Raw genomic sequence first — 15,396 nt, forward strand, 5'->3', positions numbered from 1 at the left:
ATATATATGTGTAGGGAGCAGAGGGGGGTAGGGAGCAGAGGGGGATATATATGTGTAGGGAGCAGAGGGGGGTAGGGAGCAGAGGGGGATATATATGTGTAGGGCGCAGAGGGGGGTAGGGAGCAGAGGGGGATATATATGTGTAGGGCGCAGAGGGGGGGATATATATGTGTAGGGCGCAGAGGGGGATATATATGTGTAGGGAGCAGAGGGGGATATATATGTGTAGGGAGCAGAGGGGGATATATATGTGTAGGGAGCAGAGGGGGGTAGGGAGCAGAGGGGGATATATATGTGTAGGGAGCAGAGGGGGATATATATGTGTAGGGAGCAGAGGGGGGATATATATGTGTAGGGAGCAGAGGGGGATATATATGTGTAGGGAGCAGAGGGGGGTAGGGAGCAGAGGGGGATATATATGTGTAGGGAGCAGAGGGGGATATATATGTGTAGGGAGCAGAGGGGGGATATATATGTGTAGGGAGCAGAGGGGGATATATATGTGTAGGGAGCAGAGGGGGATATATATGTGTAGGGAGCAGAGGGGGATATATATGTGTAGGGAGCAGAGGGGGATATATATGTGTAGGGAGCAGAGGGGGATATATATGTGTAGGGAGCAGAGGGGGGTAGGGAGCAGAGGGGGATATATATGTGTAGGGCGCAGAGGGGGATATATATGTGTAGGGCGCAGAGGGGGGGATATATATGTGTAGGGCGCAGAGGGGGGTAGGGAGCAGAGGGGGATATATATGTGTAGGGCGCAGAGGGGGGGATATATATGTGTAGGGCGCAGAGGGGGGATATATATGTGTAGGGAGCAGAGGGGGGATATATATGTGTAGGGAGCAGAGGGGGATATATATGTGTAGGGAGCAGAGGGGGATATATATGTGTAGGGAGCAGAGGGGGGATATATATGTGTAGGGAGCAGAGGGGGATATATATGTGTAGGGAGCAGAGGGGGATATATATGTGTAGGGAGCAGAGGGGGGTAGGGAGCAGAGGGGGATATATATGTGTAGGGCGCAGAGGGGGATATATATGTGTAGGGCGCAGAGGGGGGGATATATATGTGCAGGGCGCAGAGGGGGGTAGGGAGCAGAGGGGGATATATATGTGTAGGGCGCAGAGGGGGGGATATATATGTGTAGGGCGCAGAGGGGGGATATATATGTGTAGGGAGCAGAGGGGGGATATATATGTGTAGGGAGCAGAGGGGGATATATATGTGTAGGGAGCAGAGGGGGATATATATGTGTAGGGAGCAGAGGGGGGATATATATGTGTAGGGAGCAGAGGGGGATATATATGTGTAGGGAGCAGAGGGGGATATATATGTGTAGGGAGCAGAGGGGGATATATATGTGTAGGGAGCAGAGGGGGGATATATATGTGTAGGGCGCAGAGGGGGATATATATGTGTAGGGAGCAGAGGGGGATATATATGTGTAGGGAGCAGAGGGGGATATATATGTGTAGGGAGCAGAGGGGGATATATATGTGTAGGGAGCAGAGGGGGATATATATGTGTAGGGAGCAGAGGGGGGTAGGGAGCAGAGGGGGATATATATGTGTAGGGCGCAGAGGGGGGATATATATGTGTAGGGAGCAGAGGGGGATATATATGTGTAGGGAGCAGAGGGGGGTAGGGAGCAGAGGGGGATATATATGTGTAGGGAGCAGAGGGGGATATATATGTGTAGGGAGCAGAGGGGGGATATATATGTGTAGGGAGCAGAGGGGGATATATATGTGTAGGGAGCAGAGGGGGATATATATGTGTAGGGAGCAGAGGGGGATATATATGTGTAGGGAGCAGAGGGGGATATATATGTGTAGGGAGCAGAGGGGGGTAGGGAGCAGAGGGGGATATATATGTGTAGGGCGCAGAGGGGGGATATATATGTGTAGGGCGCAGAGGGGGGATATATATATATGTGTAGGGCGCAGAGGGGGGATATATATGTGTAGGGAGCAGAGGGGGATATATATGTATAGGGAGCAGAGGGGGATATATATGTGTAGGGAGCAGAGGGGGATATATATGTGTAGGGAGCAGAGGGGGGATATATATGTGTAGGGAGCAGAGGGGGATATATATGTGTAGGGAGCAGAGGGGGATATATATGTGTAGGGCGCAGAGGGGGATATATATGTGTAGGGCGCAGAGGGGGATATATATGTGTAGGGAGCAGAGGGGGATATATATGTGTAGGGCGCAGAGGGGGGATATATATGTGTAGGGCGCAGAGGGGGGATATATATGTGTAGGGCGCAGAGGGGGGATATATATCTGTAGGGCGCAGAGGGGGGATATATATCTGTAGGGCGCAGAGGGGGGGGATATACAGTCAGGTGCATAAATATTGAGACATTGACAGAATTCTCATATTTTGGCCTCTAGTCACCACCACAATGGCTTTGAAATGAAACAAACAAGATGTGATTTACCTGCAGACTTTCAGATTTAATTTGAGGGTAATTACATCCAAATCAGGTGAACGGTGTAGGAATTACAACGGTTTCTATATGTGCCTCCCACTTTTTAAGGGGCCAAAGGTAATGGGACAAACTAAACAATCCTAAATCTGACTTTCACTTTTTAATACTTTGTTGCAAATCCTTTGCAGGCAATTACAGCCTGAAGTCTGGAACGCATAGACATCACCAGACGCTGGGTTTCATCCCTGGTGATGCTCTGCCAGGCCTCTACTGCAAATGTCTTCAGTTCCTGCTTGTTCTTGGGGCATTTTCCCTTCAGATTTGTCTTCATCAAGTGAAATGCATGCTCAATCGGATTCAGGTCAGGGGATTGACTTGGCCATTGCATAACATTCCACTTTTTGGCCTTAAAAAACTCTTTGGTTGCTTTTGCAGTATGCTTCGGGTCATTGTCCATCTGCACTGTGAAGCGCCGTCCAATGAGTTCTGAAGCATTTGACTGAATATGAGCTTATAATATTGCCCGAAACACTTCAGAATTAATTCTGCTGCTTTTGTCAGCAGTCACATCATCAATAAATACAAGGGAACCAGTTCCATTGGCAGCCATACATGCCCACGCCATGACACTTCCACCACCATGCTTCACTGATGAGGTGGTATGTTTTGGATCATGAGCAGTTCCTTTCCTTCTCCATACTCTCTTCCCATCACTCTGGTACAAGTTGATCTTTGTCTCATCTGTCCATAGGATGTTGTTCCAGAACTGTAATGGCTTTTTTAGATGTTGTTTGGCAAACTCTAATCTGGTCTTCCTGTTTTTATGGCTCACCAATGGTTTGCATCTTGTGGTGAACCCTCTATATTCACTCTTGTGAAGTCTTCTCTTGATTGTTGACTTTGACACATATACATCTACCTCCTGGAGAGTGTTCTTGATTTGGCCAACTGTTGTGAAGAGGTTTTTCTTCACCAGGGAAATAATTCTTCTGTCATCCACCACAGTTGTTTTCCGTGGTCTTCCGAATCTTTTGGTGTTGCTGAGCTCTCCGATGCGTTATTTCTTTTTAAGAATGTTCCAAACAGTTGATTTGGCCACACCTAATGTTTTTGCTATCTCTCTGATGGGTATGTTTTGATTTTTCAGCCTAATGGTGGCTTGCTTCACTGATAGTGACAGCTCTTTGGATCTCATATTGAGAGTTGATAGCAACTGATTCCAAATGCAGATGTCACACCTAGAATCAACTCCAGACCTTTTACCTGCTTAATTGATAATGAAATAACGAGGGAATAGCTCACACCTGTCCATGAAATAGCTTTTGAGTTGATAGTCCCATTACTTTTGGCCCCTTAAAAAGTGGGAGGCACATATAGAAACCGTTGTAATTCCTACACCGTTCACCTGATTTGGATGTAATTACCCTCGAATTAAATCTGAAAGTCTGCAGGTAAAGCACATCTTGTTTGTTTCATTTCAAAGCCATTGTGGTGGTGAATAGAGGCCAAAATATGAAATTTCTGTCAATGTCCCAATATTTATGTACCTGACTGCATATCTGTAGGGCACAGAGGGGGGATATATATCTGTAGGGCGCAGAGGAGGGATATATTTGTAGGGCGCAGAGGGGGATATATATCTGTAGGGCGCAGAGGGGGATATATATCTGTAGGGCACAGGGGGGGATATATATTTGTGGGGCACAGAGGGGGATATATATTTGTGGGGCACAGAGGGGGATATATATCGGATATATATCTGTAGGGCGCAGAGGGGGATATATATCTGTAGGGCGCAGAGGGGGATATATATCGGATATATATCTGTAGGGCGCAGAAGGGGATATATATCTGTAGGGCGCAGAGGGGGATATATATCTGTAGGGCGCAGAGGAGGGATATATTTGTAGGACGCAGAGGGGGGATATATATGTGTAGGGCGCAGAGGGGGGATATATATCTGTAGGACACGGGGGATATATATCTGTAGGGCGCAGAGGGGGATACATATCTGTAGGGCGCAGAGGGGGATATATATATGTGTAGGGCGCAGAGGGGTATATATATCTGTAGGGCGCAGAAGGGGATATATATCTGTAGGGCGCAGAGGGGGATATATATCTGTAGGGCGCAGAGGAGGGATATATTTGTAGGGCGCAGAGGGGGATATATATCTGTAGGGCGCAGAGGGGGATATATATCTGTAGGGCACAGGGGGGATATATATTTGTGGGGCACAGAGGGGGATATATATTTGTGGGGCACAGAGGGGGATATATATCGGATATATATCTGTAGGGCGCAGAGGGGGATATATATCTGTAGGGCGCAGAGGGGGATATATATGTGTAGGGCGCAGAGGGGGATATATATCTGTAGGGCGCAGAGGGGGATATATATCTGTAGGGCGCAGAGGGGGATATATATCTGTAGGGCGCAGAGGGGGATATATATCTGTAGGGCGCAGAGGAGGGATATATATCTGTAGGGCGCAGAGGGGGATATATATCTGTAGGGCGCAGAGGGGGATATATATCTGTAGGGCACAGGGGGGGATATATATTTGTGGGGCACAGAGGGGGATATATATTTGTGGGGCACAGAGGGGGATATATATCGGATATATATCTGTAGGGCGCAGAGGGGGATATATATCTGTAGGGCGCAGAGGGGGATATATATGTGTAGGGCGCAGAGGGGGATATATATGTGTAGGGCGCAGAGGGGGATATATATGTGTAGGGCGCAGAGGGGGATATATATCTGTAGGGCGCAGAGGGGGATATATATGTGTAGGGCGCAGAGGGGGATATATATGTGTAGGGAGCAGAGGGGGATATATATGTGTAGGGCGCAGAGGGGGATATATATGTGTAGGGAGCAGAGGGGGATATATATGTGTAGGGAGCAGAGGGGGGATATATATGTGTAGGGAGCAGAGGGGGATATATATGTGTAGGGAGCAGAGGGGGATATATATGTGTAGGGAGCAGAGGGGGATATATATGTGTAGGGAGCAGAGGGGGGATATATATGTGTAGGGCGCAGAGGGGGATATATATGTGTAGGGAGCAGAGGGGGATATATATGTGTAGGGAGCAGAGGGGGATATATATGTGTAGGGAGCAGAGGGGGATATATATGTGTAGGGAGCAGAGGGGGATATATATGTGTAGGGAGCAGAGGGGGGTAGGGAGCAGAGGGGGATATATATGTGTAGGGCGCAGAGGGGGGATATATATGTGTAGGGAGCAGAGGGGGATATATATGTGTAGGGAGCAGAGGGGGGTAGGGAGCAGAGGGGGATATATATGTGTAGGGAGCAGAGGGGGATATATATGTGTAGGGAGCAGAGGGGGGATATATATGTGTAGGGAGCAGAGGGGGATATATATGTGTAGGGAGCAGAGGGGGATATATATGTGTAGGGAGCAGAGGGGGATATATATGTGTAGGGAGCAGAGGGGGATATATATGTGTAGGGAGCAGAGGGGGGTAGGGAGCAGAGGGGGATATATATGTGTAGGGCGCAGAGGGGGGATATATATGTGTAGGGCGCAGAGGGGGGATATATATGTGTAGGGCGCAGAGGGGGGATATATATGTGTAGGGAGCAGAGGGGGATATATATGTATAGGGAGCAGAGGGGGATATATATGTGTAGGGAGCAGAGGGGGATATATATGTGTAGGGAGCAGAGGGGGATATATATGTGTAGGGAGCAGAGGGGGATATATATGTGTAGGGAGCAGAGGGGGATATATATGTGTAGGGAGCAGAGGGGGATATATATGTGTAGGGAGCAGAGGGGGATATATATGTGTAGGGAGCAGAGGGGGATATATATGTGTAGGGAGCAGAGGGGGATATATATGTGTAGGGAGCAGAGGGGGATATATATGTGTAGGGCGCAGAGGGGGATATATATGTGTAGGACGCAGAGGGGGATATATATGTGTAGGACGCAGAGGGGGGATATATATGTGTAGGGCGCAGAGGGGGGATATATATGTGTAGGGCGCAGAGGGGGATATATATGTGTAGGACGCAGAGGGGGATATATATGTGTAGGGCGCAGAGGGGGGATATATATGTGTAGGGCGCAGAGGGGGGATATATATGTGTAGGGCGCAGAGGGGGGATATATATCTGTAGGGCGCAGAGGGGGGATATATATCTGTAGGGCGCAGAGGGGGGGGATATACAGTCAGGTGCATAAATATTGAGACATTGACAGAATTCTCATATTTTGGCCTCTAGTCACCACCACAATGGCTTTGAAATGAAACAAACAAGATGTGATTTACCTGCAGACTTTCAGATTTAATTTGAGGGTAATTACATCCAAATCAGGTGAACGGTGTAGGAATTACAACGGTTTCTATATGTGCCTCCCACTTTTTAAGGGGCCAAAGGTAATGGGACAAACTAAACAATCCTAAATCTGACTTTCACTTTTTAATACTTTGTTGCAAATCCTTTGCAGGCAATTACAGCCTGAAGTCTGGAACGCATAGACTTCACCAGATGCTGGGTTTCATCCCTGGTGATGCTCTGCCAGGCCTCTACTGCAAATGTCTTCAGTTCCTGCTTGTTCTTGGGGCATTTTCCCTTCAGATTTGTCTTCATCAAGTGAAATGCATGCTCAATCGGATTCAGGTCAGGGGATTGACTTGGCCATTGCATAACATTCCACTTTTTGGCCTTAAAAAACTCTTTGGTTGCTTTTGCAGTATGCTTCGGGTCATTGTCCATCTGCACTGTGAAGCGCCGTCCAATGAGTTCTGAAGCATTTGACTGAATATGAGCTTATAATATTGCCCGAAACACTTCAGAATTAATTCTGCTGCTTTTGTCAGCAGTCACATCATCAATAAATACAAGGGAACCAGTTCCATTGGCAGCCATACATGCCCACGCCATGACACTTCCACCACCATGCTTCACTGATGAGGTGGTATGTTTTGGATCATGAGCAGTTCCTTTCCTTCTCCATACTCTCTTCCCATCACTCTGGTACAAGTTGATCTTTGTCTCATCTGTCCATAGGATGTTGTTCCAGAACTGTAATGGCTTTTTTAGATGTTGTTTGGCAAACTCTAATCTGGTCTTCCTGTTTTTATGGCTCACCAATGGTTTGCATCTTGTGGTGAACCCTCTATATTCACTCTTGTGAAGTCTTCTCTTGATTGTTGACTTTGACACATATACATCTACCTCCTGGAGAGTGTTCTTGATTTGGCCAACTGTTGTGAAGAGGTTTTTCTTCACCAGGGAAATAATTCTTCTGTCATCCACCACAGTTGTTTCGCGTGGTCTTCCGAATCTTTTGGTGTTGCTGAGCTCTCCGATGCGTTATTTCTTTTTAAGAATGTTCCAAACAGTTGATTTGGCCACACCTAATGTTTTTGCTATCTCTCTGATGGGTATGTTTTGATTTTTCAGCCTAATGGTGGCTTGCTTCACTGATAGTGACAGCTCTTTGGATCTCATATTGAGAGTTGATAGCAACTGATTCCAAATGCAGATGTCACACCTAGAATCAACTCCAGACCTTTTACCTGCTTAATTGATAATGAAATAACGAGGGAATAGCTCACACCTGTCCATGAAATAGCTTTTGAGTTGATAGTCCCATTACTTTTGGCCCCTTAAAAAGTGGGAGGCACATATAGAAACCGTTGTAATTCCTACACCGTTCACCTGATTTGGATGTAATTACCCTCGAATTAAATCTGAAAGTCTGCAGTTAAATCACATCTTGTTTGTTTCATTTCAAAGCCATTGTGGTGGTGAATAGAGGCCAAAATATGAAATTTCTGTCAATGTCCCAATATTTATGTACCTGACTGCATATCTGTAGGGCACAGAGGGGGGATATATATCTGTAGGGCGCAGAGGAGGGATATATTTGTAGGGCGCAGAGGGGGATATATATCTGTAGGGCGCAGAGGGGGATATATATCTGTAGGGCACAGGGGGGGATATATATTTGTGGGGCACAGAGGGGGATATATATTTGTGGGGCACAGAGGGGGATATATATCGGATATATATCTGTAGGGCGCAGAGGGGGATATATATCTGTAGGGCGCAGAGGGGGATATATATCGGATATATATCTGTAGGGCGCAGAAGGGGATATATATCTGTAGGGCGCAGAGGGGGATATATATCTGTAGGGCGCAGAGGAGGGATATATTTGTAGGACGCAGAGGGGGGATATATATGTGTAGGGCGCAGAGGGGGGATATATATCTGTAGGACACGGGGGATATATATCTGTAGGGCGCAGAGGGGGATACATATCTGTAGGGCGCAGAGGGGGATATATATATGTGTAGGGCGCAGAGGGGTATATATATCTGTAGGGCGCAGAAGGGGATATATATCTGTAGGGCGCAGAGGGGGATATATATCTGTAGGGCGCAGAGGAGGGATATATTTGTAGGGCGCAGAGGGGGATATATATCTGTAGGGCGCAGAGGGGGATATATATCTGTAGGGCACAGGGGGGATATATATTTGTGGGGCACAGAGGGGGATATATATTTGTGGGGCACAGAGGGGGATATATATCGGATATATATCTGTAGGGCGCAGAGGGGGATATATATCTGTAGGGCGCAGAGGGGGATATATATGTGTAGGGCACAGGGGGGATATATATTTGTGGGGCACAGAGGGGGATATATATTTGTGGGGCACAGAGGGGGATATATATCGGATATATATCTGTAGGGCGCAGAGGGGGATATATATCTGTAGGGCGCAGAGGGGGATATATATCGGATATATATCTGTAGGGCGCAGAAGGGGATATATATCTGTAGGGCGCAGAGGGGGATATATATCTGTAGGGCGCAGAGGAGGGATATATTTGTAGGACGCAGAGGGGGGATATATATGTGTAGGGCGCAGAGGGGGGATATATATCTGTAGGACACGGGGGATATATATCTGTAGGGCGCAGAGGGGGATACATATCTGTAGGGCGCAGAGGGGGATATATATATGTGTAGGGCGCAGAGGGGTATATATATCTGTAGGGCGCAGAAGGGGATATATATCTGTAGGGCGCAGAGGGGGATATATATCTGTAGGGCGCAGAGGAGGGATATATTTGTAGGGCGCAGAGGGGGATATATATCTGTAGGGCGCAGAGGGGGATATATATCTGTAGGGCACAGGGGGGATATATATTTGTGGGGCACAGAGGGGGATATATATTTGTGGGGCACAGAGGGGGATATATATCGGATATATATCTGTAGGGCGCAGAGGGGGATATATATCTGTAGGGCGCAGAGGGGGATATATATGTGTAGGGCGCAGAGGGGGATATATATCTGTAGGGCGCAGAGGGGGATATATATCTGTAGGGCGCAGAGGGGGATATATATCTGTAGGGCGCAGAGGGGGATATATATCTGTAGGGCGCAGAGGAGGGATATATATCTGTAGGGCGCAGAGGGGGATATATATCTGTAGGGCGCAGAGGGGGATATATATCTGTAGGGCACAGGGGGGGATATATATTTGTGGGGCACAGAGGGGGATATATATTTGTGGGGCACAGAGGGGGATATATATCGGATATATATCTGTAGGGCGCAGAGGGGGATATATATCTGTAGGGCGCAGAGGGGGATATATATGTGTAGGGCGCAGAGGGGGATATATATGTGTAGGGCGCAGAGGGGGATATATATGTGTAGGGCGCAGAGGGGGATATATATCTGTAGGGCGCAGAGGGGGATATATATGTGTAGGGCGCAGAGGGGGATATATATGTGTAGGGAGCAGAGGGGGATATATATGTGTAGGGCGCAGAGGGGGATATATATGTGTAGGGAGCAGAGGGGGATATATATGTGTAGGGAGCAGAGGGGGGATATATATGTGTAGGGAGCAGAGGGGGATATATATGTGTAGGGAGCAGAGGGGGATATATATGTGTAGGGAGCAGAGGGGGATATATATGTGTAGGGAGCAGAGGGGGGATATATATGTGTAGGGCGCAGAGGGGGATATATATGTGTAGGGAGCAGAGGGGGATATATATGTGTAGGGAGCAGAGGGGGATATATATGTGTAGGGAGCAGAGGGGGATATATATGTGTAGGGAGCAGAGGGGGATATATATGTGTAGGGAGCAGAGGGGGGTAGGGAGCAGAGGGGGATATATATGTGTAGGGCGCAGAGGGGGGATATATATGTGTAGGGAGCAGAGGGGGATATATATGTGTAGGGAGCAGAGGGGGGTAGGGAGCAGAGGGGGATATATATGTGTAGGGAGCAGAGGGGGATATATATGTGTAGGGAGCAGAGGGGGGATATATATGTGTAGGGAGCAGAGGGGGATATATATGTGTAGGGAGCAGAGGGGGATATATATGTGTAGGGAGCAGAGGGGGATATATATGTGTAGGGAGCAGAGGGGGATATATATGTGTAGGGAGCAGAGGGGGGTAGGGAGCAGAGGGGGATATATATGTGTAGGGCGCAGAGGGGGGATATATATGTGTAGGGCGCAGAGGGGGGATATATATGTGTAGGGCGCAGAGGGGGGATATATATGTGTAGGGAGCAGAGGGGGATATATATGTATAGGGAGCAGAGGGGGATATATATGTGTAGGGAGCAGAGGGGGATATATATGTGTAGGGAGCAGAGGGGGGATATATATGTGTAGGGAGCAGAGGGGGATATATATGTGTAGGGAGCAGAGGGGGATATATATGTGTAGGGAGCAGAGGGGGATATATATGTGTAGGGCGCAGAGGGGGATATATATGTGTAGGGAGCAGAGGGGGATATATATGTGTAGGGAGCAGAGGGGGATATATATGTGTAGGGAGCAGAGGGGGATATATATGTGTAGGGCGCAGAGGGGGATATATATGTGTAGGACGCAGAGGGGGATATATATGTGTAGGACGCAGAGGGGGGATATATATGTGTAGGGCGCAGAGGGGGGATATATATGTGTAGGGCGCAGAGGGGGATATATATGTGTAGGACGCAGAGGGGGATATATATGTGTAGGGCGCAGAGGGGGGATATATATGTGTAGGGCGCAGAGGGGGGATATATATGTGTAGGGCGCAGAGGGGGGATATATATCTGTAGGGCGCAGAGGGGGGATATATATCTGTAGGGCGCAGAGGGGGGGGATATACAGTCAGGTGCATAAATATTGAGACATTGACAGAATTCTCATATTTTGGCCTCTAGTCACCACCACAATGGCTTTGAAATGAAACAAACAAGATGTGATTTACCTGCAGACTTTCAGATTTAATTTGAGGGTAATTACATCCAAATCAGGTGAACGGTGTAGGAATTACAACGGTTTCTATATGTGCCTCCCACTTTTTAAGGGGCCAAAGGTAATGGGACAAACTAAACAATCCTAAATCTGACTTTCACTTTTTAATACTTTGTTGCAAATCCTTTGCAGGCAATTACAGCCTGAAGTCTGGAACGCATAGACTTCACCAGATGCTGGGTTTCATCCCTGGTGATGCTCTGCCAGGCCTCTACTGCAAATGTCTTCAGTTCCTGCTTGTTCTTGGGGCATTTTCCCTTCAGATTTGTCTTCATCAAGTGAAATGCATGCTCAATCGGATTCAGGTCAGGGGATTGACTTGGCCATTGCATAACATTCCACTTTTTGGCCTTAAAAAACTCTTTGGTTGCTTTTGCAGTATGCTTCGGGTCATTGTCCATCTGCACTGTGAAGCGCCGTCCAATGAGTTCTGAAGCATTTGACTGAATATGAGCTTATAATATTGCCCGAAACACTTCAGAATTAATTCTGCTGCTTTTGTCAGCAGTCACATCATCAATAAATACAAGGGAACCAGTTCCATTGGCAGCCATACATGCCCACGCCATGACACTTCCACCACCATGCTTCACTGATGAGGTGGTATGTTTTGGATCATGAGCAGTTCCTTTCCTTCTCCATACTCTCTTCCCATCACTCTGGTACAAGTTGATCTTTGTCTCATCTGTCCATAGGATGTTGTTCCAGAACTGTAATGGCTTTTTTAGATGTTGTTTGGCAAACTCTAATCTGGTCTTCCTGTTTTTATGGCTCACCAATGGTTTGCATCTTGTGGTGAACCCTCTATATTCACTCTTGTGAAGTCTTCTCTTGATTGTTGACTTTGACACATATACATCTACCTCCTGGAGAGTGTTCTTGATTTGGCCAACTGTTGTGAAGAGGTTTTTCTTCACCAGGGAAATAATTCTTCTGTCATCCACCACAGTTGTTTTCCGTGGTCTTCCGAATCTTTTGGTGTTGCTGAGCTCTCCGATGCGTTATTTCTTTTTAAGAATGTTCCAAACAGTTGATTTGGCCACACCTAATGTTTTTGCTATCTCTCTGATGGGTATGTTTTGATTTTTCAGCCTAATGATGGCTTCACTGATAGTGACAGCTCTTTGGATCTCATATTGAGAGTTGATAGCAACTGATTCCAAATGCAGATGTCACACCTAGAATCAACTCCAGACCTTTTACCTGCTTAATTGATAATGAAATAACGAGGGAATAGCTCACACCTGTCCATGAAATAGCTTTTGAGTTGATAGTCCCATTACTTTTGGCCCCTTAAAAAGTGGGAGGCACATATAGAAACCGTTGTAATTCCTACACCGTTCACCTGATTTGGATGTAATTACCCTCGAATTAAATCTGAAAGTCTGCAGTTAAATCACATCTTGTTTGTTTCATTTCAAAGCCATTGTGGTGGTGAATAGAGGCCAAAATATGAAATTTCTGTCAATGTCCCAATATTTATGTACCTGACTGCATATCTGTAGGGCACAGAGGGGGGATATATATCTGTAGGGCGCAGAGGAGGGATATATTTGTAGGGCGCAGAGGGGGATATATATCTGTAGGGCGCAGAGGGGGATATATATCTGTAGGGCACAGGGGGGGATATATATTTGTGGGGCACAGAGGGGGATATATATTTGTGGGGCACAGAGGGGGATATATATCGGATATATATCTGTAGGGCGCAGAGGGGGATATATATCTGTAGGGCGCAGAGGGGGATATATATCGGATATATATCTGTAGGGCGCAGAAGGGGATATATATCTGTAGGGCGCAGAGGGGGATATATATCTGTAGGGCGCAGAGGAGGGATATATTTGTAGGACGCAGAGGGGGGATATATATGTGTAGGGCGCAGAGGGGGGATATATATCTGTAGGACACGGGGGATATATATCTGTAGGGCGCAGAGGGGGATACATATCTGTAGGGCGCAGAGGGGGATATATATATGTGTAGGGCGCAGAGGGGTATATATATCTGTAGGGCGCAGAAGGGGATATATATCTGTAGGGCGCAGAGGGGGATATATATCTGTAGGGCGCAGAGGAGGGATATATTTGTAGGGCGCAGAGGGGGATATATATCTGTAGGGCGCAGAGGGGGATATATATCTGTAGGGCACAGGGGGGATATATATTTGTGGGGCACAGAGGGGGATATATATTTGTGGGGCACAGAGGGGGATATATATCGGATATATATCTGTAGGGCGCAGAGGGGGATATATATCTGTAGGGCGCAGAGGGGGATATATATGTGTAGGGCACAGGGGGGATATATATTTGTGGGGCACAGAGGGGGATATATATTTGTGGGGCACAGAGGGGGATATATATCGGATATATATCTGTAGGGCGCAGAGGGGGATATATATCTGTAGGGCGCAGAGGGGGATATATATCGGATATATATCTGTAGGGCGCAGAAGGGGATATATATCTGTAGGGCGCAGAGGGGGATATATATCTGTAGGGCGCAGAGGAGGGATATATTTGTAGGACGCAGAGGGGGGATATATATGTGTAGGGCGCAGAGGGGGGATATATATCTGTAGGACACGGGGGATATATATCTGTAGGGCGCAGAGGGGGATACATATCTGTAGGGCGCAGAGGGGGATATATATATGTGTAGGGCGCAGAGGGGTATATATATCTGTAGGGCGCAGAAGGGGATATATATCTGTAGGGCGCAGAGGGGGATATATATCTGTAGGGCGCAGAGGAGGGATATATTTGTAGGGCGCAGAGGGGGATATATATCTGTAGGGCGCAGAGGGGGATATATATCTGTAGGGCACAGGGGGGATATATATTTGTGGGGCACAGAGGGGGATATATATTTGTGGGGCACAGAGGGGGATATATATCGGATATATATCTGTAGGGCGCAGAGGGGGATATATATCTGTAGGGCGCAGAGGGGGATATATATCTGTAGGGCGCAGAGGGGGATATATATGTGTAGGGCGCAGAGGGGGATATATATCTGTAGGGCGCAGAGGGGGATATATATCTGTAGGGCGCAGAGGGGGATATATATCTGTAGGGCGCAGAGGGGGATATATATCTGTAGGGCGCAGAGGAGGGATATATATCTGTAGGGCGCAGAGGGGGATATATATCTGTAGGGCGCAGAGGGGGATATATATCTGTAGGGCACAGGGGGGGATATATATTTGTGGGGCACAGAGGGGGATATATATTTGTGGGGCACAGAGGGGGATATATATCGGATATATATCTGTAGGGCGCAGAGGGGGATATATATCTGTAGGGCGCAGAGGGGGATATATATGTGTAGGGCGCAGAGGGGGATATATATGTGTAGGGCGCAGAGGGGGATATATATCTGTAGGGCGCAGAGGGGGATATATATCTGTAGGGCGCAGAGGGGGATATATATCTGTAGGGCGCAGAGGGGGATATATATCTGTAGGGCGCAGAGGGGGATATATATCTGTAGGGCACAGAGGGGGATATATATTTGTGGGGCACAGAGGGGGATATATATCGGATATATATCTGTAGGGCGCAGAGGGGGATATATATCTGTAGGGCGCAGAGGGGGATATATATCTGTAGGGCGCA

This window comes from Taudactylus pleione, unplaced genomic scaffold (genome assembly GCF_031769625.1).
Source record: "Taudactylus pleione unplaced genomic scaffold, aTauple2 ptg002560l, whole genome shotgun sequence".
NCBI lineage: Eukaryota > Metazoa > Chordata > Amphibia > Anura > Myobatrachidae > Taudactylus > Taudactylus pleione.